The 26866-nt window shown below is 40.3% G+C and overlaps 1 pseudogene; it reads left to right on the top strand.

Annotated features, from left to right (window-relative positions):
• Positions 1-11777: 11777 nt before the first annotated feature.
• Positions 11778-19553, top strand: LOC139561756 (elastin-like; annotated as a pseudogene).
• The last annotated feature ends 7313 nt before the right edge of the window (positions 19554-26866 follow it).

Below are 26866 nucleotides of genomic sequence, written 5' to 3'. Positions count from 1 at the left end.
TCTAGTGTCCGTGGGTTATTTACTCTGAAAAATAAGAACCTAACACTACATTCCAAAGGAAAATAATGTACTTTTTACTCCATACTTTTTCCCTGACACCCAAAAGTACTTGTTACATTTTGAATGCTTAGCAGGCAGGATCCAATTCACTCACTTATCAAGAGAACATCCCTGGTCATCCCTACTTCCTCTGGCTGACTCATTAAACACACATGCTTCATTTGTAAATGATGTCTGAGTGTTGGAGTGTGCCCCTGGCTATCCATAAATAAATTAAAAACAAGAAAATGGTGCTGTCTGTTTTGCTTAATGTAAGGAATTTGAATTATTTACACCTTCACTTTTGATCAAAAGTAAATGTATCAAAGTCAATTTAATTGCTCAAATATACTTAAGTATATTTAAAACCAAATACTTATAACATTTTAATCAAGTATTATTTTACTGGGTGACTTTCACTTATACTTGAATAATTTTCGATTATGACAATTTGGTACTTTTTCCAACACTGCCTGGTGTAACCAGCCTGATCGCCGTGTTCACCATTCTATTTCACTTTACATACTGTATGAGTCTGGCATTACTCCTCATTGAAACAGTTTGAGCCTATTATTGTAATGAGGGGTATTATTCAAACTAACTTGTCAGTGATTAGATCATCTTCAACCAATCAGAGGATAGCCCATTTCAAAGCACATTGTTTGGCAACGTAGGATTTTGCCCTAAACCCACCCATTGTTTTTGAGGGATTCTGATTGGATCGGCAATTTTCTAACTTATTCCAAACACCCATCTATTGGAGAAAGACCAAACTGATGTGTGAAGTGAAACAGAATAGTGAACATAGTTCCACCAGGCTACCACCAACCTGTCTCCTAGCAGGGCTTTTTATTTTTTTACTCTGAGGTTGCTGTAAGCTCCACCCACTGACTGTTAAGTTTTCATCCAACCAATCACATTAATTCAGACGTTCCCTCAGAACAACATTGAATAAGGAAAACTGCACTGAGCTATTTAGAAGTTTAGAGTGTTGGTTGCCATGTCTGTCATGGCTATACATTGCCACCTACTGTCATCATTGATATATAGTGATGTCTACTGTCATCATTGATATATAGTGATATCTACTGTCATCACTGATATATAGTGATATCTACTGGCATCATTGATCTACAGTGTTATCTACTGTCATCATTGATATAGAGTAATATCTACTGGCTATATGAAACTTTACTTGGTCTTTCCTGACTCCAACATGACCAAGCTTTCAAAAGCATCACCTCTACCATCTTCTCCAGCCTGCTTGGTTGAACAACTGATGTAGCCTACAATGCATTGAACACAATGGTTGTGATGCGACTGATATTTTTGTCGTTGCCTGTAAAATGTTTACACAACCATTGTGCGGTGTCTCCACTACACTTGTGTAATTATCTTTGTGCAGAATAACTCTCTGTTGTATCACAACCATTGTGCCAAATCTGCTGTGCGTCTTTTGTCCAGCTTGAGTGTTTACAGGTTCGTTGTGTGTTCGCAAATGTACTATAATACACTTCCTGGTCCTGTTAAGACTTTTGTTAAGCCGTTTTCCCTACATTTTGATGAGTCTATTAATTAAAATAATTAAGTAATGACGCAGGGATCTTTTCAGCCACTCACATTGTATTAACATTTAATGGATTTCATTTTATGAGAAGTGAGTAGAGCAGCAAAGAAAAATAAAACATGAAATGAAAGTTGAACTACAAAACAAACTTAATAAAACACCTGGCAACCTTACCAAGAGATTTGAGCCTTTTTGTACTGTATAATGGCTCTGGAATGACTGTTACAGGGACCAGGGTTTGAGTCCAAGTCAGGATATCCCCATAATTAACTACACCGGTGTCAGGAGTTGAATAGCACCGTTGAAAGCATGTCCCAGCCAAGTTTTAGACAGTTCATTTTTCAGAGGCATACTTCTGCCATTTTTCATAATTTATGTGCTAGCTGAAATACAGTGCATTCAGAAAGTATTCACACCCATTTACATTTCCCATATTTTGTTGTGTTAGTCAGATTTTTAAATGGTTTAAATTGAGATTGTTGGTCACTGGCCTACACACAATACGCCATAATTTCAAAGTGGAACTACGTTTTTACATATTAATACAAAATGAAAAGCTGAAATGTCTTGAATCAATAACTATTCAATCCCTTCGTTATGGCAAGCCTCTATATGTTCAGGAGTAGAAATTTGCTTAACAAGTCAATTAATAAGTTGCATGGACTCACTCTGTGTTCAATAATAGTGTTTAACATGATTTTGTAATGACTTCGTCATCTTTGTACACCACACATACACTTATATGTAAGGTCTGTCGGCCGAGCAGTGAATTTCAAACACAGATTCAATCACCACGACCAGGGAGGTTTTCCAATGCCTCGCAAAGAAGGGTACCTATTGGTAGATGGGTAAAAAAAGACATTGAATATCCCTTTTAGCATGGTGAAGTTATTAATTACACTTTGGATGGTGCATCAATACATCCAGTCACTACAAAGACACAGGTCGGAGAGGGAGGAAACCGCTCAGTGATTTCACCATGAGGCCAAGGGTAACTTTAAAACAGTTAAAGAGTTTAATGGCTGTGATAGGAGAAAACTGAGGATGGATCAAGCCTGTACAGAATAACAAATATTCCAAAACATGCTTCATGTTTGCAACAAGGCACTAAAGTAATACTGCAAAAAATGTGGAAAGCAATTAACTTTTGTCCTGAATACAAAGTGTTATGTTTGGGGCAAATCCAGTACAACACATTACAGAGTACCACTGTCCATATTTTCAAGCATAGTGTTAGCTGCATTATGTTGTGGTTATGCTTGTAATCATTAAAGACTGGGAAGTTTTTCAGGGTAAAAATAAACAGAGTAGAGCTAAGCACAGGCAAAATCCTAGAGGAAAACCTGTCTGCTTTCCAACAGACACTGGGAGACAAATTCAGCTTTTAGCAGGACAATAACCTAAATCACAAGGGGAAATATATAATGCAGTTGCTTACCAAGGTGACATTGAATGTCCCTGTTCCTAAGTTTTGACTTAAATCAGCTTGAAAATCTTTGGCAAGACCTGAAAATGGCTGTCCAGCAATGATCAACAACCAACTTGACAGCTTAAAGAATTTTAAAAAGAATCATGTGCAAATAGGGTATGTGCAAATCTCTTAGAGACTTACCCAGAAAGACACACAGCTGTAATTGCTACCAAAAGTGATTCTAACATTTATTGACTCAGGGGGTTGCTTTTGAGTAGATCTTTGACAAAAAAGACAATTAAGTCCATTTAATCCGACCTCGTAACACAACAAAATGTGGAAAAAGTCAAGGGGTGTGAATACCTTCTGAAAGCGCTATGAGTCTTACTAATCTTACAGTCACATTACAGTGTTTACATTTATACAAGTTTTACAGTTCTTTCTTTTATTTTTAATTAATTATTTATTCATGATTTAATTTCCAGGAACTATCCTGGAAAATGGTTGTAGTTCTGAACAGTTGCAACTGGTCTAACTTCAACAGTATTGCCACTCCCTTTATGGTGAACAATGGGAAATAAAACACAAAGCTTCACATAGTAATATAGTTTTCCTTTTTTACATTTATTCCAAGATGTTTGTCTTTAACTTTGAAATAGATTGTGTGGAAGCAAGCTCTTGGAGTGGGTGATAGAATATAATAAAATGAGGAAGGAAGGAGGAGAGGAGGAGCATAAGAGAGAAGACCGATGAGGAAGAGAAAGAATTCATACACACGGGAGTTACTGATACTGTCTCTGTCCGAAAGGCCCCCTATTCTCTAAGTAGTGCACTTGGTTACTTTGTATCAGGTCAAAAGTAGTGCACTACATAGGGAATAGGGTGTAGGCTCGGTGTCCCGCTGGCGGGACAACTTCCGGTGAAACTGGAGGGCGCGCAATTCAAATAAATATTATGGATTTAAACATTTATGTACATATACTGTAAGTGGCTTATATTCACTTACTCTACCCCTAAACTTTGTTTCAACAAGTCAAAATACGTTTGTATCTACTCCTCAGATACCCTAAAATGTAATCAAACTGTAATATTTATTTAGGAAATAAGTATGTTCAATAGGAAACGAATGCAAACACGAATTTCCAAGACTGTGTCCTTCTACTAAAACTGATTTTTCTTATTCGTTTTTGAAGTTACAAGCCTGAAACCTTGAACATAGACTGCTGACACCCTATGGAAGCCATAGGAATTCCATCCAGGGAGCGTGCATTTCTACGAGGATGGTCTCTCAAAAAAAGAAAAATTCTGGTTGGTTTTTATTTGGATTTTCTCCTACCATATCTATTGTGTTATATTCTCCTACATTATTTTAACATTTCTACAAGCTTATAAGTGTTTTCTTTCCAATAGTACCAATTATGTGCATATCCTGGCTTCAGGGCCTGAGTTACAGGCCATTTACTTTGGGCACGTCAGGAAGTGGAGAAAAAAGGGGCCTAGCCCTAAGAAGTTAACTAACTCTTATCCACAATTCATTGCTCAGGTTGCTCTCTCTTGTTGGGCCTATGGGGGGGGGGGGGGGGGGGTCTCATCAGATCTACTGCATTAACTTAGGGTGCGTCCAAAATAATCTCTAAAATCACAGGTTAAATTTGATTATTGACAACTAATATTAACATAACATTAATGGTTGACAACAAGTACTACGGTCTGTCTTTTTGTCTGTCTGAGTTGAAGGTGAGCTTGAGACTGCATGGCTTTCTAACATAGTGCCTAAGATCACCATGGTATAATACAACTCAACATGTATATCTTGGACAGTTGGGATTCCTACTTAATGACAATGTTATGAAAATGTTGGCACAATGTTACAACATTCAATGGAAAGGGAGTGGCGTTCATTTTGGGATAAGGGGGTGCTATAAAGAACTTGATGTGTAGGGGGGATTCAACCATTCAGCATGGACAGCATTTCTACTATAAACACAGCATGCATCTGCATCAATACACAACCAACCAATCTTCAACCTCTTTTTAACCTCTCTGGGGCAGGTGGGACGCAAGGCCAATAGCCAGGGAAAATACAGCGCGCCATATTCAAATAACATGATATAAAAATCAAACTTTCATTAAATCACACATGTAAGATACCAAATTAAAGCTACACTCGTTGTGAATCCAGCCAACATGTCAGATTTCAAAAAGGCTTTTCGGCGAAAGCATAAGATGCTATTATCTGATGATAGCGCAACAGTAAACAAAGAGAGAAGCATATTTCATCACTGCAAGCACGACACAAAACGCAGAAATAAAATATAAATCATGCCTTACCTTTGACGAAATTCTTTTGTTGGCACTCCAATATGTCCCATAAACATCACAAATGGTCCTTTTGTTCGATTAATTCCGTCGATATATATCCAAAATGTAAATTTATTTGGACCGTTTCATCCAGAAAAACACAGCTTCCAACTTTCGCCACTTCACTACAAAATATATCAAAAGTTACATGTAAACTTTACCAAAACATTTCAAACTACTTTGGTAATACAACGTTAGGTATTTTTAAACGTTAATAATCGATAATCGAACTTTTTTCGTAACGTGCATATCTCAAAAAATTTACTTCATGTGACCCTCATTTACGTTAGCCCTACTTCTTCATTACACAAAGGAATGACCTCAACCGATTTCCAAGGACTGGTGACATCCAGTGGAAGCGGTAGGAACGTCTGAGATTCCCAAAGATTGGAAATCTTCCGCGGTCATCCCCCTCTTCAAAGGGGGAGACACTCTAGACCCAAACTGCTACAGACCTATATCTATCCTACCCTGTCTTTCTAAGGTCTTCGAAAGCCAAGTTAACAAACAGATTGCCGACCATTTCGAATCCCACCATACCTTCTCCGCTATGCAATCTGGTTTCAGAGCTGGTCATGGGTGCACCTCAGACATGCTCAAGGTTCTAAACGACATCATAACCGCCATCGATAAAAGACATTACTGTGCAGCCGTATTCATCGACCTGGCCAAGGCTTTCGACTCTGTCAATCACCACATTCTTATTGGCAGACTCGACAGCCTTGGTTTCTCAAATGATTGCCTCGCCTGGTTTACCAACTACTTCTCAGACAGAGTTCAGTGTGTCAAATTGGAGGGCCTGTTGTCCAGACCTCTGGCAGTCTCTATGGGGGTGCCACAGGGTTCAATCCTCGGGCCGACTCTCTTCTCTGTATACATCAATGATGTTGCTCTTGCTGCTGGTGATTCTCTGATACACCTCTACACAGACGACACCATTCTGTATACTTCTGGCCCCTCTTTGGACACTGTGTTAACTAACCTCCAGACGAGCTTCAATGCCATACAACTCTCCTTCCGTGGCCTCCAACTGCTCTCAAATGCAAGTAAAACTAAATGCATTCTATTCAACCGATTGCTGCCCGCACCTGCTCGCCCGTCCAGCATCACTACTCTGGACGGCTCTGACTTAGAATAAGTGGACACATTACAAATACCTAGGTGTCTGGTTAGACTGTAAACTCTCCTTCCAGACTCACATTAAGCATTTCCAATCCAAAATTAAATCTAGAATCGGCTTCCTATATCGCAACAAAGCATCCTTCACTCATGCTGCCAAACATACCCTCGTAAAACTGACCATCCTACCGATCTTCGACTTCGGTGATGTCATCTATAAAATAACCTCCAACACTCTACTCAACAAACTGGATGCAGTCTATCACAGTGCCATCCGTTTTGTCACCAAAGCCCCATACACTACCCACCATTGCGACCTGTACGCTCTCGTTGGTTGGCCCTCGCTTCATACTCGTGGCTACAGGTTATCTACAACCTACTGGCTACAGGTTATCTACAAGTCTCTGCTAGGTAAAGCCCCGCCTTATCTCAGCTCACTGGTCACCATAGCAGCACCCACTCGTAGCACTCGCTCCAGCAGGTATATCTCACTGGTCACCCCCAAAGCCAATTCCTCCTTTGGTCGTATTTCCTTCCAGTTCTCTGCTGCCAATGACTGGAACGAACTGCAAAAATCTCTGAAGCTGGAGACTCATATCTCCCTCACTAGCTTTAAGCGTCAGCTGTCAGAGCAGCTCACAGATCACTGCACCTGTACATAGTGTCAAGGTCGTTGTAAAGAGGAGACCAAGGCGCAGCGTGATATGCGTACATACTTCTTTAATAAAGAAAGAGCACTGACAAACTAACAAAAACAACAAAACGAACCGTGAAGCTAATATGAGTAGTGCAGACAGGCAACTAAACATAGAACAAGAACCCACAAAAACCCTAGGCAAATTGGCTACCTAGGCAAAATGGCTAGTCCGGAACCTCGTTGGAGGTTAAATGTACCAAAAATTCGAAAAACCTGTTTTCACTTTGTCATTATGGGGTATGGTGTGTAGATTGATGAGGGGGGTAAAAAAACGATTTAATACATTTTAGAAAAAGGCTGTAACGTAACAAAATAGCAATTTTATTACAGCAGTAATTTTGCTGTTTAACTGCAGTTAGAGTGCAGTTAAACTGCAGCACACTGCAGTTATTCTGAAATTACTGCGTCCAAAATACCACAGTTTACTACAGTTACTGCACTTTTACTGCTGTTTCAAAACTGCAATATTTTTTTGTAAGGGCCATCTTTCAGGGAGTCCCATGTGTATTGAGCAGGGACTGTTACCAACCCTAACCCTAACTTAACTCTTAACCATAGCCCTAACCATAACCATGATCTTAACTCCCAGACCTTCCAGTTGTGGTGTGACCTGAGGGAGTTTGAGCAGAGGATGGACTGCCAGTACCTGACCCATGAGGGAGACGAGGACCGCTGGAGACGCCACGCCCAGGAGAGGGGCCTGGTCCTCCTCTATCACTTCCCCTGGACCTCCGGTCACGACGACAGCCTGTGACCCTAGGCCCAAATGTTCAAAGCTTAACGGTTGGACAAGATAGCTAACGTAAACTCACCCCATTCCGTACAAATGTGCGTAACCGCGACATTCAAACGAGGCTACAAAGAAAACGAATGGGACTGTAGCGACTGTGTTGACTTCAAAATCTGGGGTGTGAACTAGGTTTCTATTCAAGCGTTGATCGACATGGTAATGGCTCTATAGTATTGGAGAAAAGTTGAAAAAACAGACCCTCCGTTACATCGTGACGTGTCATGTCGTAACGTACAGCACGCATAAAGCAACTATTTCTGTCTTACAATCTCTCTCCACCAGGTGTAGCACTTCTCTCATCGTTTAAAAACAATAAATGGACAGTGACGGGGGTAAGGGGGGGATACCTAGTCCTTTTTTTCGTCATCATTGCATGCGATCATCATTCGCAAAGCCGCTGTTTACTTCTAAGATCACTTTAGCACCGCCCTAAAAACCCGATTCAAATTCGACACAAACCTTCAAATAGGTATGTAATGACACATTATATAAACTCTTTATAGTGTTTTATTTACATTTTAGAGGCGATAAGGTGATAAGTTGGACAGATCGAGTGAAAAAAGCAATTTTCCCCCACAACATCTGTCCTTCTCACTACCACGCATTAGTTTCGCTTCCCCACCCACCATTTTTAAAAAGACCCGATGGGGCTCATTGCCTGCTTGAATTATGCAGAAACGGGCAGTGTTTAGGTCATGTAATCGATTTTGTTGGAAAGGGGAGAAATTGTGCTTTACAATGGTATTGACATTACAGTTGATCTGGAAGTATTAGGTTTTTGGGGCGCTAAAATAAGGGCAATTGTACGGACCAAGGCGATGTACGAGTTTACGTTACTGTATTTGTATTTGTAGTTATTATGAATCCCCATTAGCTGAAGCCAAGGCAGCAACTACTCTTCCTGGGGTCCAGAAAAATGAAGGCAGTTTATTCCATTTTAATGTGTGTGTGTGTGTGTGTGTGTGTGTGTGTGTGTGTGTGTGTGTGTGTGTGTGTGTGTGTGTGTGTGTGTGTGTGTGTGTGTGTGTGTGTGTGTGTGTGTGTGTGTGTGTGTGTGTGTGTGTGTGTGTGTGTGTGTGTGTGTGTGTGTGTCTGTGTGTGTCTGTGTGTCTGTGTGTCTGTGTGTGTGTGTGTTGCTTCACAGTCCCAAAAGGTTCCATAAGGTGTTTTTGAATCTGTTTTTTAAATCAAATTTTACTGCTAGCATGAGTTACTTGATGTGGAATAAAGATCCATGTAGTCATGGCTCTATTTAGTACTGTGCGCCTTCCATAGTCAGTTCTGGATAGCCAATCATCAGTTCTTTCAGCCAATCATCAGTCATTTGTGTAAGGGCTGTGCTTGTTGAATGTTCTTCTCTATAAGCTGAAAGTATGTTGTCAATTTTTTTACTGTAAAATAGCATTGTATCTGGTCAAAAATAATTATTTCCAAAAGTTTACTAAGAATTGGTAACAGGCTGATTGGTCGGCTATTTGAGCCAGTAAAGGGGGCTTTACTATTCTTAGGTAGCGGAATTACTTTTGCTTCCCTCCAGGCCTGAGGGCACACACTTTCTAGTAGGCTTAAATTGAATATGTGGCAAATAGGAGTGGCAATATCATCCACTTTTATCTTCAGTAATTGTCCATCCAAGTTGTCAGACCCCGGTGGCTGGACTAGAATACTGGTGTATTTCAGTGGTCATCAGCAAAATCGAAATAAATTCAACTACTGTTGAACTGCTAAAGAAGCACACAACGACCTATGATTTTTTATGGACAAAAGTCTTTAAAGTCTTTAAAAAATATATGCTTATTATGATTTTCTCCTCTAAAGGATTCCTCAATTTTCAGACTGTGGATTGAGTATTCCATATTCTGTTATTTATAAAACAATAAGTGTGTATCACATTTGTCAGAAATTATTATGAATCTACACCACACAACAGCAGTACAGAGGCTCTTTGTCTTTCTGTCTGTATCTGGCAGAACACCTCCCACCCTCTTCTGAGAAATCACAACTGTCTCTCTCTCAGATGCTACTGTTTGCTGGGTTAATAAAATATTTTAAAACGTTTATATTTGTTGTTGTGTCTCTCTCGCTTACTCAATTGATTGTTATGAAGGTGTGTGTGTACATCTCACCGTGATTGGCTGTAACATTCATTTAATTACTTCTAGAATGTTTGTCAGTTTTGTAAAGTTCACATATCCCCTTTTCATCACACCTATTAATTTCTCTCTCTTTTTCCCTAATCCCCCCATGTCCCTCTCTCTCTCTTCATCTGTCTCTCTCTATCTATCTCTCTCTCTCTGTCTCTCCTCCTCTCTCTCTCTCTACTCTCTCTCTCCACCCAAACTACATTATACGAAGATACATTATCTCAGGAATGCTGTGCTCCTAACATTCATGTGTAGAAACCAAGTCTCTTTCAAATCTTGATATCCTGAGGGGTGGAGAGGAGGGCTTTATGGGCGGCATGTAGCCTAGTGGTTAGAGTGTTGGACTAGTAACCCCAAGATCAGATCCCCGAGCTGACAAAGTAAAAATCTGTTGTTCTGCCCCTGAACAAGGCAGTTAACCCACTGTTCTTAGACTGTCATTGAAAATAGGAATGTGTTCTTAACTGACTTGCCTAGTTAAATAAAGGTCAAATAAGCCCATTGATGTTTTTGTATTGTGCAGGGCTCATTTGTAAAAGAGACTTTAGTCTCAATATGACTTCCCTGTTGAAATAAAGGTAAATAAATATCCCACTGGTGTTGGAAAGTATCACTGTTAAAATGGAAACACTTTGAAAAGTGTCAATTTACTGATTTTCATATTTAAAAACCGTCCCTTTTTTTATTTTATTTTTATTTTACCCCCTTTTCTCCCCAATTGTGTGGTATCCAACTGTTAGTAGTTACTATCTTGTCTCATCGCTACAACTCCCGTACGGGCTCGGGAGAGACGAAGGTCGAAAGCCATGCGTCCTCCGAAACACAACCCAACCAAGCCGCACTGCTTCTTAACACATCCAACCCGGAAGCCAGCCGCACCAATGTGTCGGACGAAACACCGTGCACCTGGCGACCTGGTTAGCGCACACTGCGCCCGGCCCGCCACAGGAGTCGCTAGTGCGCGATGAGACAAGGATATCCCTACCGGCCAAACTCTCCCTAACCCGGACGACGCTAGGCCAATTGTGCGTCGCCCCACGGACCTCCCGGTCGCGGCCGGCTGCGACAGAGCCTGGGCATGAACCCAGAGTCTCTGGTGGCACAGCCCTAAACCACTGCGCCACCCGGGAGGCCCCAAAAACCGTCCCTTTTTAATCTTGAAATCATGAGGGGTAGAGAGGAGGGCTTTATCGATTTGGTTGAGGTCAGGATCAGAGTTACTACTTTGAGGCTCCACTGTTGAGATTGAGGAACTGTATCTCTGTTATATTCTCAACCCTTCTACTGTTGAAAGAGAAAGTAAAATATAGAGTTTCCTAGTGTTTACTCTTCATAAACATTTAACTCAATAGGTTAATACTTATGAATGTAGCTATTTTTTAAATGTTTCATACATCATCTTGGAGCATTTAATCTCATTTCATCTCAAGGGTATTTAACAGCTATAAACAAAATGTAATCACAAAACTCGAACCATTATGTTTGGTTTTATGGCTGTCATATTACCAAGGTCAGCAGTACTGTATGACATGTCATCTAGTTATGGGGAACTACAGAGATAACAAGAGAGACAATAGCTGTGTGTCCTTCCAGGGAAGATAGTCATTCCCCTCTGCTCTCATTTACTCCCCTTCACAGATCTGATAGGACTGGATATGTGAAGCAGTGTGGCGCAAACTAGGTAGAGCTATTGCTTACACCTTAACAGTTGTCACAGATCGGTGAAACGGAGTGAACGAAGGCAGAGGGAAGGAAAAATCTTTCTGGAATGACATAACACATGCAGGTTTCAAAACCTTTAGACACAGCTAAATAGACTGTTTTAAGTTCACATTCTGTCATTTGAGAAGAGGATATTTGTCTTCATGAGAAGATGTCTTCATTGTCTGGTGAGTGTCTGTTAAATAGTACATATTTGAGTTTTAGATGTGGTAGTTTCCCGGTCAGAGCTTTAATTAAATCAGGACTAGAATAATTCTGCTACTATTGCTTATCTTGACATTACTGACTTCTAGACTATAGAGGCAAACAACTAAATACTTTAACTTAAAGGGATAGTTCATGATTTTGGCAGTGAGGGCCTTTATACTGTTACAAGATGTCAAGTTAGGCATTACTTACTGTGCACTGAATGGAGCTGTATGCATGCTACAGAGTGGTGCTGAAGTAAAGAATAAACCCCATACAAAACAATACTTCCCCAGAGTCAGATTAACTCCTGGATGAAAATGTTTATGTCTCTGCGTCCAGTATGAAGGAAGTAGCTAACTGGTGTTAGCGCAATTGCTAACTAGCATTAGTGCAATGACTGGAAATCTATGGGAAGTGCTAGCATGGTAGCTGTTTCTGTAGACTTCCAATCACTGAGCTAACACTAGTTAGCATTGGCATGTAAAACTACCTATTAACTTCCTTCATATTTGACGCAGACATATAAAAAGGGGATCCGCGAGTTCATATGACTCTGGGGAAGTAGATCAAATAATTTGATGATGCCAGTAAGTCACATTAAAGTTTGATCCTGAGATTAACACATATATTTATTCTGCTACAAATGAGAAGTGTACAGGAGGAGTCTCACCATAGAGATACTCTACAGAGAATCTAGGAAGATCCATTTAGTTAGACATTTTCTCTGAACTTAAACTTTAGATACAATATAACAGAAAGACAGAGAAGTTGCTTAGAGAGCTCCTATGTTCCTTCACTCTTGTGGATCAAACCAATAGTCACGTTTCCTCATACAGAAAAACACTTGACGACAAGCATGGAGAGTATCTTCTTATTCATTGCTTGTAGTTCTGTTAGGAATTGTGTCATGTAGTTTAGTTGATTTATATAGTTAATCAACTTTTTACCACACATTTTCATTAAAGGGGCAATCAGCAGTTAATACATCCATTGTTTGAATTTTGTATTAATTATATGTACCCATTGATTCTTGAAGTACACAGACCCCTTGACTTTTTCTACATTTTGTTACGTTACAGCCTTTCTAAAAATGTATGTTTTTCCTCATCAATCTACACACAATACCCCATAATGAAAAGCGAAAACAGTTTTTTAGAAATGTTTGCAAATGTATACCATTGAGCATCTTTTAAATATTTCTACAACTTGATTGGAGTCCACCTGTGGTAAATTCAATTGATTGGACATGATTTGGAAAGGCACACACCTGTCTATATAAGGTCCCACAGTTGACAGTGCATGGCAGAGCAAAAAACAAGCCATGAGGTCGAAGGTATTGTCCGTAGAGCTCCGAGACAGGATTGTGTCAAGGCACAGATCTGGGGAAGGGTACCAAAACATTTCTGCAGCATTGAAGGTCTCCAAGAACACAGCGGCCTTCATAATTTTTTAATGGAAGAAATTTGGAACCACCAAGACTCTTCCTAGATCTGGTCGCCCGGTCAAACTGAGCAATCGGTGGAGAAGGGCCTTGGTCAGGGAAAGATGAATAGAGCAAATTACAGAGATATCCTTGATGAAAGCCTGCTCCAGAGTGCTCAGGACCTCAGACTGGGGCGAAGGTACACCTTGCAAAAGGACAACGGCCCTAAGCACACAGCCAAGACAACGCAGGAGTGGCTTCTGGACAAGTCTCTGAATGTCCTTGAGTTTCTCAGCCAGAGCCCGGACTTGAACCCGATCAAACATCTCTGGAGAGACCTGAAAGTAGCTGTGCAGTGACGCTCCCCATCCAACCTGACAGAGCTTGAGAGGCTCTGCAGAGAAGAATGGGAGAAACTTCCCGAATACAGGTGTACCAAGCTTGGAGTGTCATACCCAAGAAGACTCGAGGCTGTAATCTCTGCCAAAGTTGCTTCAACACATTAATGAGTAAAGGGTCTGAATTCTGGGTGTCATGACGTTGGCCTGGGGGTAGGTTTATGACAGTCATAAATACCTCTCCCCCCTTTTTCCTCTCTCTACCCTACTGATGTGACATTTGAAAATCCCTTTGTTAACATAGAGATTCTGGGAACATCAGAAGGTGGGGGGAAATGAACCATATTCTGGTAATCCGACCAGTTGAACATATGCGGTGGTACTTAATGAATATGATGTCAGTTCTGAGACATTCTCATCAATGATAGGATGACATAAACTCTACAGTGGAAAGTCTGCACATTGTAGTTATCGGATTCACATGGAATTGTTGTTCAATTTAAATGTTGGAATATAAAATTATTGGTGAAAAGATTAAATGTAATTTTAGCTTCCAAATGAGAGATTTGGGTTTTCATAAGGTTAGGACTCTGCTCAACCAGTGGCCCGCCCCTGTGAAGAGACATGGGTTCTAAAACTTTTCAAACACACCCTTCTCCCTCCACTATATAAAGCCTTGACGAAAATGTAACCTCCTGTTCCGAGGATGTGAGGACGACAGTCCATACGTTAAAAGGACTAACATGTCAGCTGTTCCGGGTACATTAGAATGACGGTCCGAGGTCAGAATGGTTCAGATAATAACTACAGAACGAAGCCAACCTCAGCGTGAGCTTTGGTTGCGAATGGTATGAACTTTGAACTCTTATTCACTACAGAAGTGATACCTCCTAGCCGTTGAGTTAGCAACAGCAGCTGCAAACGTGAGCTTGGAAAGAACAGACAAGAGTATCCCGTCTACCACACAACGACGTTACTACAACATAACCAATTTACCACCAGAGACATTCTTCAAAGAATAAAGGACTCTGTTGGGCAACACGGCCTTCCATCTACCACCAACCTACCGGAGCGCAGCTCAGAGTAAATATTTATTGAATTTTCCTTTTCCAAATGGGCAGTAATTTAGAATGCATAAGATACTGTATTTACGATAGAGACATCGCTTCTGCCTTTGTTCCTCAGTCTTCCCGCTCTTTTACTCAAACCGAACCCCCCTTTTCTTTGTATAACCAGCTGTCATATCTGTTCCGTCCGCTAGGGACGTTTTCCTTTATGACATCATTAGTAATCAAGGTGTGATTCATTCTGCGTATATGTAAATCTATGTGATTAGTTAGGTATTTAGTAAATAAATAATTAAACCCAATTTTGTATTGCTGATTCAACTTGTTAGCCAGGGTTCGTGAAGATAACCAAGAATTTACAACTTTCAGATGAGACTGAAATAAGGTGACGATTAATATTGACTGCTATTGATGTAAAATATTACTAGGTCTTTAAGAGTTTATTCGGAAGATAACTGCTCTATAAATATTATTTTTTGTGGTGCCCCGACTTTCTAGTAATTACATTTACATGATTAGCTCAATCAGGTAATATTAATTACAGAGAAAGGATTTTATAGAATAGCATGTCATATCACTTAATCCGGCATAGCCAAAGACACAACATGGGGTGAGTAGATTGATGAGGGGATTTTTGATGAGGGGATTTTTATATATATAAATATATATACAGTTGAAGTCGGAAGTTTACATACACTTAGGTTGGAGTCATTAAAACTCGTTTTTCAACCACTCCACAAATTTCTTGTTAACAAACTATAGTTTTGGCAAGTCGGTTAGTATATCTCATTTGTGCATGACACAAGTACTTTTCAAACAATTGTTTACAGACAGATTATTTCACTTACAATTCACTGTATCACAATCCCAGTGGGTCAGAAGTTTACATACACTAAGTTGACTGTGCCTTTAATCAGCTTCTAATTATGTCATGGCTTCAGAAGCTTCTGCTAGGCTAATTGACATCATTTGAGTCAATTGGAGGTGGACCTGTGGATGTATTACAAGGCCTACCTTCAAACTCACTGCCTCTTTGCTTGACATCATGGCAAAATCAAAAGAAATCAGCCAAGACCTCAGAAGAAAAATTGTAGATCTCTACAAGTCTGGTTCATCCTTGGCAGCAATTTCCAAATGCCTGAAGGTACCACGTTCATATGTACAAACAATAGTACGCAAGTATAAACACCATGGGACCACGCAGCCGTCATATCGCTCAGGAAGGAGACATGTTCTGTCTCCTAGAGATGAACGTACTTTGGTGCGAAAAGTGCAAATGAATCCCAGAACAACAGCAAAGGACCTTGTGAAGATGCTGGAGGAAACAGGTCCAAAAGTATCTATTTCCACAGTAAAACGAGTCCTATATCGACATAACCTGAAAGGCCGCTCAGCAAGTAAGAAGCCACTGCTCCAAAACCTTCATAAAAAAAAGCCAGACTACGGTTTGCAACTGCACATGAGGACAAAGATGGTACTTGTTGGAGAAATGTCCTCTGGTCTGATGAAACAAAAATAGAATAGTTTGGCCATAATGACCATCATTATGTTTGGAGGAAAAATGGGGAGGCTTGCAAGCCGAAGTACACCATCCCAACCGTGAAGCACGGGGGTGGCAGCATCATGTTGTGGGGGTGCTTTGCTGCAAGATTGACTGATGCACTTCACAAAATAGATGGCATAATGAGAGAGGAAAATTATGTGGATATATTGAAGCAACATCTCAAGACGTCAGTTAGGAAGTTAAATCTTGGTCGCAAATGGGTCTTCCAAATGGACAATGACCCCAAGCATACTTCCAAAGCTTTGGCAAAATGGCTTAAGGACAACAAAATCAAGGTATTGGAGTGGCCATCACAAAGCCCTGACCTCAATCCCATAGAACATTTGTGGCCAGAACTGAAAAAGCGTGTGCGAGCAGGGAGGCCTTGAAACCTAACTCAGTTACACCAGTTCTGTAAGGCGTAATGGGCCAAAATTCACCCAACTTATTGTGGGAAGCTTGTGGAAGGCTACCCGAAACATTTGACCCAAGTTAAACAATTTAAAGGCAATGGTACCAAATACTAATTGAGTGTATGTAAACTTCTGACTCACTGGGAATGTGATGAAAGAAATTAAAGCTGAAATAAATCATTCTCTCTACATTCTCTCTGACATTTCATTCTTAAAATAAAGTGGTAATCCTAACTTACCTAAGACAGGGAAATGTTACTAGTATTAAATGTCAGGAATTATGGAAAACTTTGTTTAAATGTATTTGGCTAAGGTGTATGTAAACTTCCGACTTCAACTGTATAAGGCTGTAACGTAACAACATTTTGAAAATGTCAAGGGGTCTGAATACTTTCCCACTGCACAATATATATTATGCCTCATGAGCTTAATGTGTCATACACCATCAGAACCCAAAATATGTAGCTAAGCCTGTTTTACTCTGTTTGTAAACATTGTAAATGTGAACAAACATTGTTTAGCCTCAAAACATTGTTAGAACTATAATTTTGGTTAGACTGTAGCTCTGTCTAGGAATTTGAAAGTGGTTACATTTCTCCAGGCTCATCCCTCAGCTGTTTACCAAAGTAGAGGTGGGGTATTATTTAAGATACACTTAATTACAAGAAATGTGTTACCAATGAATTCATTAATGACACAGGGATCCTTTAGAGATCTTTGTGATTATACATGTATATTACTATAAACAATATGTCCAGTGTGTTAATGAAAATACATTTAAGTCATAATGACCACCCCTCCTCCCTACAGAGTCTAACCCAATGAGGATTGTGCTGCTGGGAAAAACAGGATGGGGCAAAAGCAGTGCAGGAAACACCATCTTTGGAGGAGGAGATGAAGAGTTCAAGATAAACAGTTCAGCCAAGTCTGGAACGCACAAGTGTGAAACAAAGACCAAGATCATCAATGGAAGGAAAATCACAGTTGTAGACACACCTGGACTCTTTGACACAAACATCCCTGAAGAGGAGCTGAAACCTGAACTAGTGAGATGTATTGTAGAGTGTGCTCCGGGGCCACATGCCTTTCTCATTGTGCTTAGAGTGGAAAAGTACACAGTCCTCGAGGAAAGAGTCATCACAGAAATCGAGAACTTCTTTTCACGACAGATCTTCATTATGCCACAGTTCTCTTCATTTACGGTGACCAGCTTCATGAAGGAAAAACTATTCAGGATTTTGTGAAAACAAATAAGAAACTGAGTGAGCTTGTGGAGAAATGTGGAGGCCGCTGTCATGTCATTGACAACAAATACTGGAACACCAGTCAGCAGGGTCAGTACAGGAACAATCAGTACCAAGTAACAGAGTTACTCAACACCATAGAGAGAGAGGACGGAGGAAGATGCTACACCAATGAGATGCTTCAAGCAGTGGAGGGAGTCATACAAGCAGAGAAAGAGAGTCTTAGAGAGTCAAACAGCCAGATGTCAGAGGAAGAGATCGAAAAACTAGCCAAGGAAAGAGCGAGAAAGAAACTACTGATTAAGTTGTCAGGGGTAGCAACAGGTGTAGTGGTAGGAGCTCTACTTGGGGTTGTAGGGTCATTAGCAATAGTACTTTCTCTCATAAGTAGTACAGCAGCAGCAGCAAAAGCAGCAGCAGCAAAAGCAGCAGCAGGAGCAGCAGCAGGAGGAGTAGCAGGAGGAGTTGCAGGAGTAGCAGTAGCAGGAGAAGTATCAGCAGCAGCAGGAGGAGTAGCAGCAGGAGGAGTAATGGCAGCAGCAGCAGGAGGAGTAGCAGCAGGAGGAGTGATGGCAGCAGCAGGAGGGGTAGTAGGAGGAGTAGCAGCAGCAGCAGGAGGAGTAGCAGCAGGAGGAGTAGCAGCAGGAGGAGGAGTAGCAGGAGGAGTAGCAGCAGGAGGAGGAGTAGCAGGAGGAGTAGCAGCAGGAGGAGTAATGACAGCAGCAGGAGGAGTAGCGGGAGCAGCAGGAGTAGCAGGAGGAGTAGCAGCAGCAGGAGGACTAGCAACAGCAGCAGGAGTAGCAGAAGGAGTAGCAGCAGCAGCAGGAGGAGTAGCAGGAGGAATAGCAGCAGCAGGAGGATTAGCAGCAGCAGGAGGAGAAGCAGTAGCAGCAGGAGCAGCAGCAGGAGTAGCAGGAGGAGTAGCAGGAGGAGTAGCAGGAGGAGTGGCAGGAGGAGTAGCAGGAGGAGTAGCAGCAGCAGGAGGATTAGCAGCAGCAGGAGGAGAAGCAGCAGCAGCAGGAGTAGCAGGAGGAGTGGCAGGAGGAGTAGCAGGAGGAGTAGCTGGAGGAGGAGCTGGGGCAAACATTGGAGTGGGTACAGGGTTAGGCATAACTGTTGGTGTGTTAGCAGCATTTGCAGGAGGAATAGGAGGGGGGGGGTAGTTGGAGCTGCTGCAGCAGAGGATGCACAGACACCAGGAGAGGCAGCAGAGAAAGCAGCTCAGGCAGTATGGGAAGTGGGTGAGGCAATTTGGAAGAAGGGTCAAGGTATTGTGGATGAAGTAAGATGTATGTCAGAGGGGTATCCTACAGGAAAGTGAGTTCGAGTGATGAAAAGAAGTAGCAGGAGCACTCTAGGTATTCAGAAAACACAGGTGAAATGAGTGAATGAGTGTTGACAACCTGTGTTTCAATAGTTTACTATACACAACAGTCAGTACCATACCACAGAAGAAGAAAAACTGTTCAAACAAATAATAAACATTTCAGACAAATCAAACCTTATAACATGTCATTCTTTTAACATAATTACAGTAGCACGTTTTTTATTTAAATGTTTTAACAGAATTACAGTAGCACCTTTTTTATTTCAGTGTTTTAACAGAATTACAGTAGCAAATGTTTGATTCCAATGTTATACAGAATTACAGTAGCAAATGTTTGATTGCTGTTTTCAAATGATTAAATGAAAAATGATTTCCTTTCAATGTAAATGATGTAATGAGTCAAATAAAAAATACCACAAAAAAACACATTATACTGTATATAACATGCATGACTACATCTCTGTCGTTATAATGTTGTATGAGTTGAATAAACTGGAGACAGAGAAGTGGCTCATAAAATCGTGTTTACCACAACGTTGATTTTATATCAGGGTGTCCCTTTTCACAGCTTACTAACTTTAAGTTTATGTAAGTGTAGTCAGTGACATCATCTATTACCAGCATTGTGGAAATATTAAGTTTATTCACTCAAAAATCTTCAACATTTTTAATGATCACTATGGTATTGTCTGTATTTACTATTTTTTATGATTAAGACTTTAGGACTGTGGACTGGCATGTATTCTACACTCTGTTGATTGAATTACAAAAACAAAATAGCTAATTGTTCACAATCTGTTGGATATTCATGTGTACGTTAAAACAGTCATTTATTTAAAAGCATAAGAGGTATTTAGAGCCTATTAGAGTTTTCCTTATTCAGTATCTTGTTCAGGGCAGCTCTATCTCGAAGGCAGAAAGTAACGTGAAAGTTTAAGTTTAGGCAAGAAATGTGATTGGTTAAGTTTAAGCAATTCCATTCGTCCTGTTGTAAGAGCAGATCTGCCTCAATGGCAGAAAATGAATGTGATCGGTTAAGTTTAGGCACAAGGAACCCACGTGTTACCCCCATCACCCACCACCAACCTAGCCTGGTGCAGTTGTGTAAAGTACCTAAGTAAAAATACTCTAAAGTACTACTGTGATGGAAATTATGTTTGTGATTTTCTAATAGCCAATTTCTGTGTTATGTTTGTGCTTTTTCTATAAACCCATTTCTGTGCTCATGCAAGTGACTGATTGAAGGAATCCTCACTATCAGTATCTGCAATTTGGCAGTATGCCCAGAAACTTGTTTAGAGAAATGGATGTATCAGTTTCAAGGCCTCGGCTCAGAGAGAGGAAGCCTCGTGAGGTATTGGTCTGTCACATGCAGACCCAGTATTTGTCGTCACATGAATGAAGCAAACATTCATTCTGAATGGTGAATAAACTAAATCATGCAAATAGAACGTGTCCGTATCTAAGGGAACTAACGGGACTGCCCCGTGAGAGCTCACTTCAGACCGCTACTTTACAAATCTAAGTTTGACTGTGACCTCTCCACCTTGATAACAATAAACAATGATTAATTTCAGATTGACTTTGAGTGTCCCTGTGTAAGAACTTTAACAGAAGTCGTTTTTTGGGGGGTATCTGTACTCTACTTTACTATTTATATTTTGGACAACTTTTACTTTATACTTCACTACATTCCTAAAGAAAAGTATGTACTTTTTACTGCATACATTTTCGCTGACACCCAAAAACACTTTTGAATGCCTACCAGGATAGGAAAAGTAGCAAATATTTTATTTCAATGTTTTACAGAATTACAATAGCAAATGTTTGATTGCTATTTTCAAATGATTAGAATATTTAATTTCAATGTAAATTATGTAATGAGTAAAATGAAAAATAACACACAAAAATGGCACCCACTACATGTATTTTGGAGTTGTAGAGAGATTACCAGATTTTGGCAATCTATACATACTGCTGCACAGAAAATACTAGCTGTACAGTTTGATATGAACCTGTGTCTCTATCTTCTTAATGCCCAGCAGGACTTTGTTATTTATCCAGACAGAGAAAATGTGTTTATGACTATCACACACTTAACTAAGAAATGTATTCTCCTACAGTGGGCATCTAATTCTTCTCCTACATTTAAAATGTGGACTGACCAGATTGTTGACTTTCTCCCTCTTGAAAAGCTCACTTATGACCTCCGCAAGAGACAGCCCAGGTTTGATAGACCTTTGTTTCCACTACTCAACTATGTTTCAAATTGGACAGAGTGAATGGGGTGATTAGGAAAACGAGTGTATATACATGTTGTGTAAGGTGCTGTAAAAAATAAAAAATAATTAGAACAGCTACTCATTCAAGGGTTTTTCTTTATTTTTACTATTTTCTACATTGTAGAATAATAGTGAAGACATCAAAACTATGAAAAAACATATGGAATCATGTAGTAACCAAAAAATATATATTTAATATTTGAGATTCTTCAAATAGCCACGCTTTGCCTTGATGACAGCTTTGCACACTCTTGGCATTCTCTCAACCAGCTTCACCTGGAATGCTTTTCCAACCATCTTGAAGGAGTTCCCACATATGCTGAGCACTTGGTGGCTGCTTTTCCTTCTCTCTGCGGTCCGACTCATCCCTAACCATTTCAATTTGGTTGAGGTCGGAGGATTGTGGAGGCCAGGTCATCTGATGCATCACTCTCCTTCTTGGTCAAAAAAATAATAATTCACATCAATCTACACACAATACTCTATAATGACAAAGCGAAAACTCTTTTTTAGAAATGTTTGCATATTTATTGAAAATAAAAAACAAATACCTTATTTACTTAAGTATTCAGACCCTTAGCTATGAGACTCGAAATTTAGCTCAGATGCATCCTGTTTCCATTGATCATCCTTGAGAAGTTTGGACTCCAACTTGATTGGAGTCCACTTTTTTGAGGTCACTCTCTTTTCAATGGTTTTCATTGGGAATCCAGATTTCTAAGGGACATTCTTGCAGTTCCTACCGCTTCCACTGGATGTCACCAGTCTTTAGAAATTGGTTGAGGTTTTTCCTTTGTGTAATGAAGAAGTAGCCCTGTTCAGAACGAGGCTCACTTCAAGTGTACTGTTAGATAGAGGCGCGTGACCAGAAAGCTAGCTACAGTTTTCTTTCCTCCTGTATTGAACAGAGATCATCCCGTCTTCAATTTCATCGATTATTTACGTAAAAAAATACCTAAAGTTGTATTACAAAAGTAGTTTGAAATGTTTTGGCAAAGTTTACAGGTAACTTTTGAGATATTTTGTAGTCACGTTGCGCAAGTTGGAACCGGTGTTTTTCTGGATCAAACGCGCCATATAAATGGACATTTTGGCTATATATCGACGGAATTAATCGAACAAAAGGACCATTTGTGATGTTTATGGGACATGTTGGAGTGCCAACAAAAGAGGCTCGTCAAAGGTAAGGCATGATTTATATTTTTATTTCTGCGTTTTGTGTCGCGCCTGCAGGGTTGAAATATGCTTTTCTCTCTTTGTTTACGGAGGTGCTATCCTCAGACAATAGCATCGTTTGCTTTCGCCGAAAAGCCTTTTTGAAATCTGACATGTTGGCTGGATTCACAACAAGTGTAGCTTTAATTTGGTATCTTACATGTGTGATTTCATGAAAGTTAGATTTTTATAGTAATTTATTTGAATTTGGCGCTCTGCATTTTCAAGGCTTTTGGCCAGATGGGACGCTAGCGTCCCACATATCCCAGAGAGGTTAACTGTTGTCATGATGTTGCCCTCTTTGGGTACAGCGAGCACCATCCCCTGCTCTCTGCTCCTACAACCAGACTGCTGTGGTCAGAGAGAGGTCGTAAATTCCTGAGGAGAGGATCTCCTCATGGCCACACAGTATAGAGACAGAGTGAGTTTTCATAGAGAACAAAGGAATTTCTTCCACCTCACAGAACTTGAGGTCCGAACAACATTTATGTTCCGGAGAAGGTATAAAAGATCGGTGAAGAATCCAGCTACGAACTCGTCCTTTGTTTCATTTTTGTGAGGCTCATGGGAGATGGTGCGGCCACATTACCATAACGCTGTTTACATAATAGCATCAGATATGAGGTTTACATCTAATTGTTGTATAAGATGAATGAGTGAGGATGATACTGTTTGTAAAATTGTGTAATGTGATTTTGGACTGTTTAATGAAGGAAACTCCAATTCCCTTTTGAGTTGAACTAAATCAGAGGACCGCCCATGAGCCCAGTTAGGGTCAGGCATCCTGGGACATCCATTTTCTGCAATTCCGAATAAAACCCCAACTTTGAGAAATTCTCAGGAGACCATGTTTTTCTCCATTACGAGAGGACAAAGGTTGCAGACCATTGCTGAATCTTTTAACCATACCACGTGGTTAAACTCTTAGACTATCGATACCGACAGAATAAGAACAAGTCTTTGATATTAGTTACTAGTCTGTAGCTAGGAAGTCGGTATCATTGAACGCGAAGAACGACAACCGCCGAAACGTCCATTCTACAACAACATGAATTAATGTCGCTCTGAACTATCCCCTCTAACCACGACAGACAGAGAGAGAGAGAAACGGACCATTCTACAAAAGAAACAAACTTTTCAACAGCGATCAAGACGACACACTGAGCGTAAATATATATATTGATTGCAATTGTTCCCGAATGAGTGAGCGTTCATGTGCAAAGGATTAGTATTTCAATTGTTATAATTATCAACTCTGTAGTGACTTCTCAGGTGACCCCCCACTCCCCCTTTTGTTAAACAAGCCGCCATGCCGGTTTAGCCCACATTCTCCTATCATTTCTTGTAACCATATTTACTTTGTTTGTTTGTTTATGCATTTCTGTGAATTACTTAGTTAGTAAATAAATGATTTAAGACAATTGATGTATGGATGACTCATAGTGAAGACTGGGTTTGTGCAGATAACCAACAATTTACGACGTTTGGAATGAGACTAACGTGAGGTAAAGTAAATCATTCATTCATTCGAAGACTAATTGATCAGATATAAAATATCTGAAAAGATATTAGGAAATTATAACTTTGTAATCTGAATATTTTCCTTGGTTCCCCGACTTCCTAGTTAATTACAGTTACATGATTAATCAGTTTAATCGCGTAATACTAATTACAGAGAATCTTTGATAAAAACGAAAAGTCTTCATTTAATGATAGTAAAGACACGACACTGTGCATGTCAGAGCAAAAAAGGTCTAGTAAAGATAGTAAAGACTCTCAGACCATGAGAAACAGGGTTCTCTGGTCTGATGAACCCAAGATTGAACCCTGAATGTCAAGTGTCACATCTGGAGGAAACCTGGCACCATCCCTACGGTGAAGCATGGTGGTGGCAGCATCACGCTATGGGGATGTTTTTCAGCGGCAGGGACTGGGAGACTAGTCAAGATTGAGGGAAAGATGAATGGAGCAATGTACAGAGAGAGATCCTTGATGAAAACCTGCTCCAGAGCGCTCAGGACCTCAGACTGGAGCGAAGGTTCCCCTTCCAACAGAACAATGACCAAAAGCACACAACCAAGACAATGCAGGAGTGGCTTCGGGACAAGTCTCTGAATGTCCTTGAGTGGCGCAGCCAGAGCCCGGACTTGAACCCGATCTAACATCTCTGGAGAGACCTGAAAACTCCCCACCCAACCTGACAGAGCTTGAGATGATCTGCAGAGAAGAATGGGAGAAACTCCCCAAATACAGGTGTGCCAATCTTTTTTGCAACAAGGCACTAAAGTAATACTGCAAACAAAATGTGCCAAAGCAATTCACTTTTGTCCTGAATACAAAGTGTTATGTTTGGGGCAAATCCAGTACAACACAATACTGAGTACCACTGTCCATATTTTCAAGCATAGTGTTAGCTGCATTATGTTGTGGTTATGCTTGTAATCATTCAGGACTGGGAAGTTTTTCAGGATAAAAATAAACAGAGTAGAGCTAAGCACTGGCAAGAAAGAGGAAAACCTGGTTCAGTCTGCTTTCCAACAGACACTGGGAGAAAAATTCACCTTTCAGCAGGACAATAACTTAAAACATGTTGCCAAATATATACTGAGTTGCTTACCAAGACGACATTGAATGTTTCTGAGTGGCCTAGTTACAGTTTTGACTTAAATCAGCTTCATAATCTATGGCAAGACTTAATAATGTCTGTCTATCAATGATCAAAAACCAACTTGACAGAGCTTGATAAATGTAAAACATAATCATGCAAAAAGGCAGCTAAGACTTACCCTGAAAGAATCACCTCTGTAATCACTCTTAGAGACTTACCCTGAAAGAATCATGACTGTAATCACCCTTAGAGACTTACCCTGAAAGAATCACCTCTGTAATCACCCTTAGAGACTTACCCTGAAAGAATCACCTCTGTAATCACCCTTAGAGACTTACCCTGAAAGAATCACCTCTGTAATCACTCTTAGAGACTTACCCTGAAAGAATCACCTCTGTAATCACTCTTAGAGACTTACCCTGAAAGAATCACCTCTGTAATCACCCTTAGAGACTTACCCTGAAAGAATCACCTCTGTAATCACTCTTAGAGACTTACCCTGAAAGAATCACCTCTGTAATCACTCTTAGAGACTTACCCTGAAAGAATCACCTCTGTAATCACTCTTAGAGACTTACCCTGAAAGAATCACAGCTGTAATCACTCTTAGAGACTTACCCTGAAAGAATCACAGCTGTAATCACTCTTAGAGACTTACCCTGAAAGAATCACAGCTGTAATCACTCTTAGAGACTTACCCTGAAAGAATCACAGCTGTAATCACTCTTAGAGACTTACCCTGAAAGAATCACAGCTGTAATCACTCTTAGAGACTTACCCTGAAAGAATCACAGCTGTAATCACTCTTAGAGACTTACTCTGAAAGAATCACAGCTGTAATCACTCTTAGAGACTTACCCTGAAAGAATCACGGCTGTAATCACTCTTAGAGACTTACCCTGAAAGAATCACGGCTGCAATCACTCTTAGAGACTTACCCTGAAAGAATCACGGCTGTAATCACTCTTAGAGACTTACCCTGAAAGAATCACGGCTGTAATCACTCTTAGAGACTTACCCTGAAAGAATCACAGTTGTAATCACTCTTCGAGACTTACCCTGAAAGAATCACAGCTGTAATCACTCTTAGAGACTTACCCTGAAAGAATCACAGCTGTAATCACTCTTAGAGACTTACCCTGAAAGAATCACAGCTGTAATCACTCTTAGAGACTTACCCTGAAAGAATCACAGCTGTAATCACTCTTAGAGACTTACCCTGAAAGAATCACAGCTGTAATCACTCTTAGAGACTTACCCTGAAAGAATCACAGCTGTAATCACTCTTAGAGACTTACCCTGAAAGAATCACAGCTGTAATCACTCTTAGAGACTTACCCTGAAAGAATCACAGCTGTAATCACTCT

Source organism: Salvelinus alpinus, chromosome 31, assembly GCF_045679555.1.
Source record: "Salvelinus alpinus chromosome 31, SLU_Salpinus.1, whole genome shotgun sequence".
In the NCBI taxonomy this organism is placed as follows: Eukaryota; Metazoa; Chordata; class Actinopteri; order Salmoniformes; family Salmonidae; genus Salvelinus; species Salvelinus alpinus.
The sequence above is the reverse complement of the archived record's forward strand: the minus strand, read 5'-3'. Positions and strand labels throughout refer to the sequence as shown.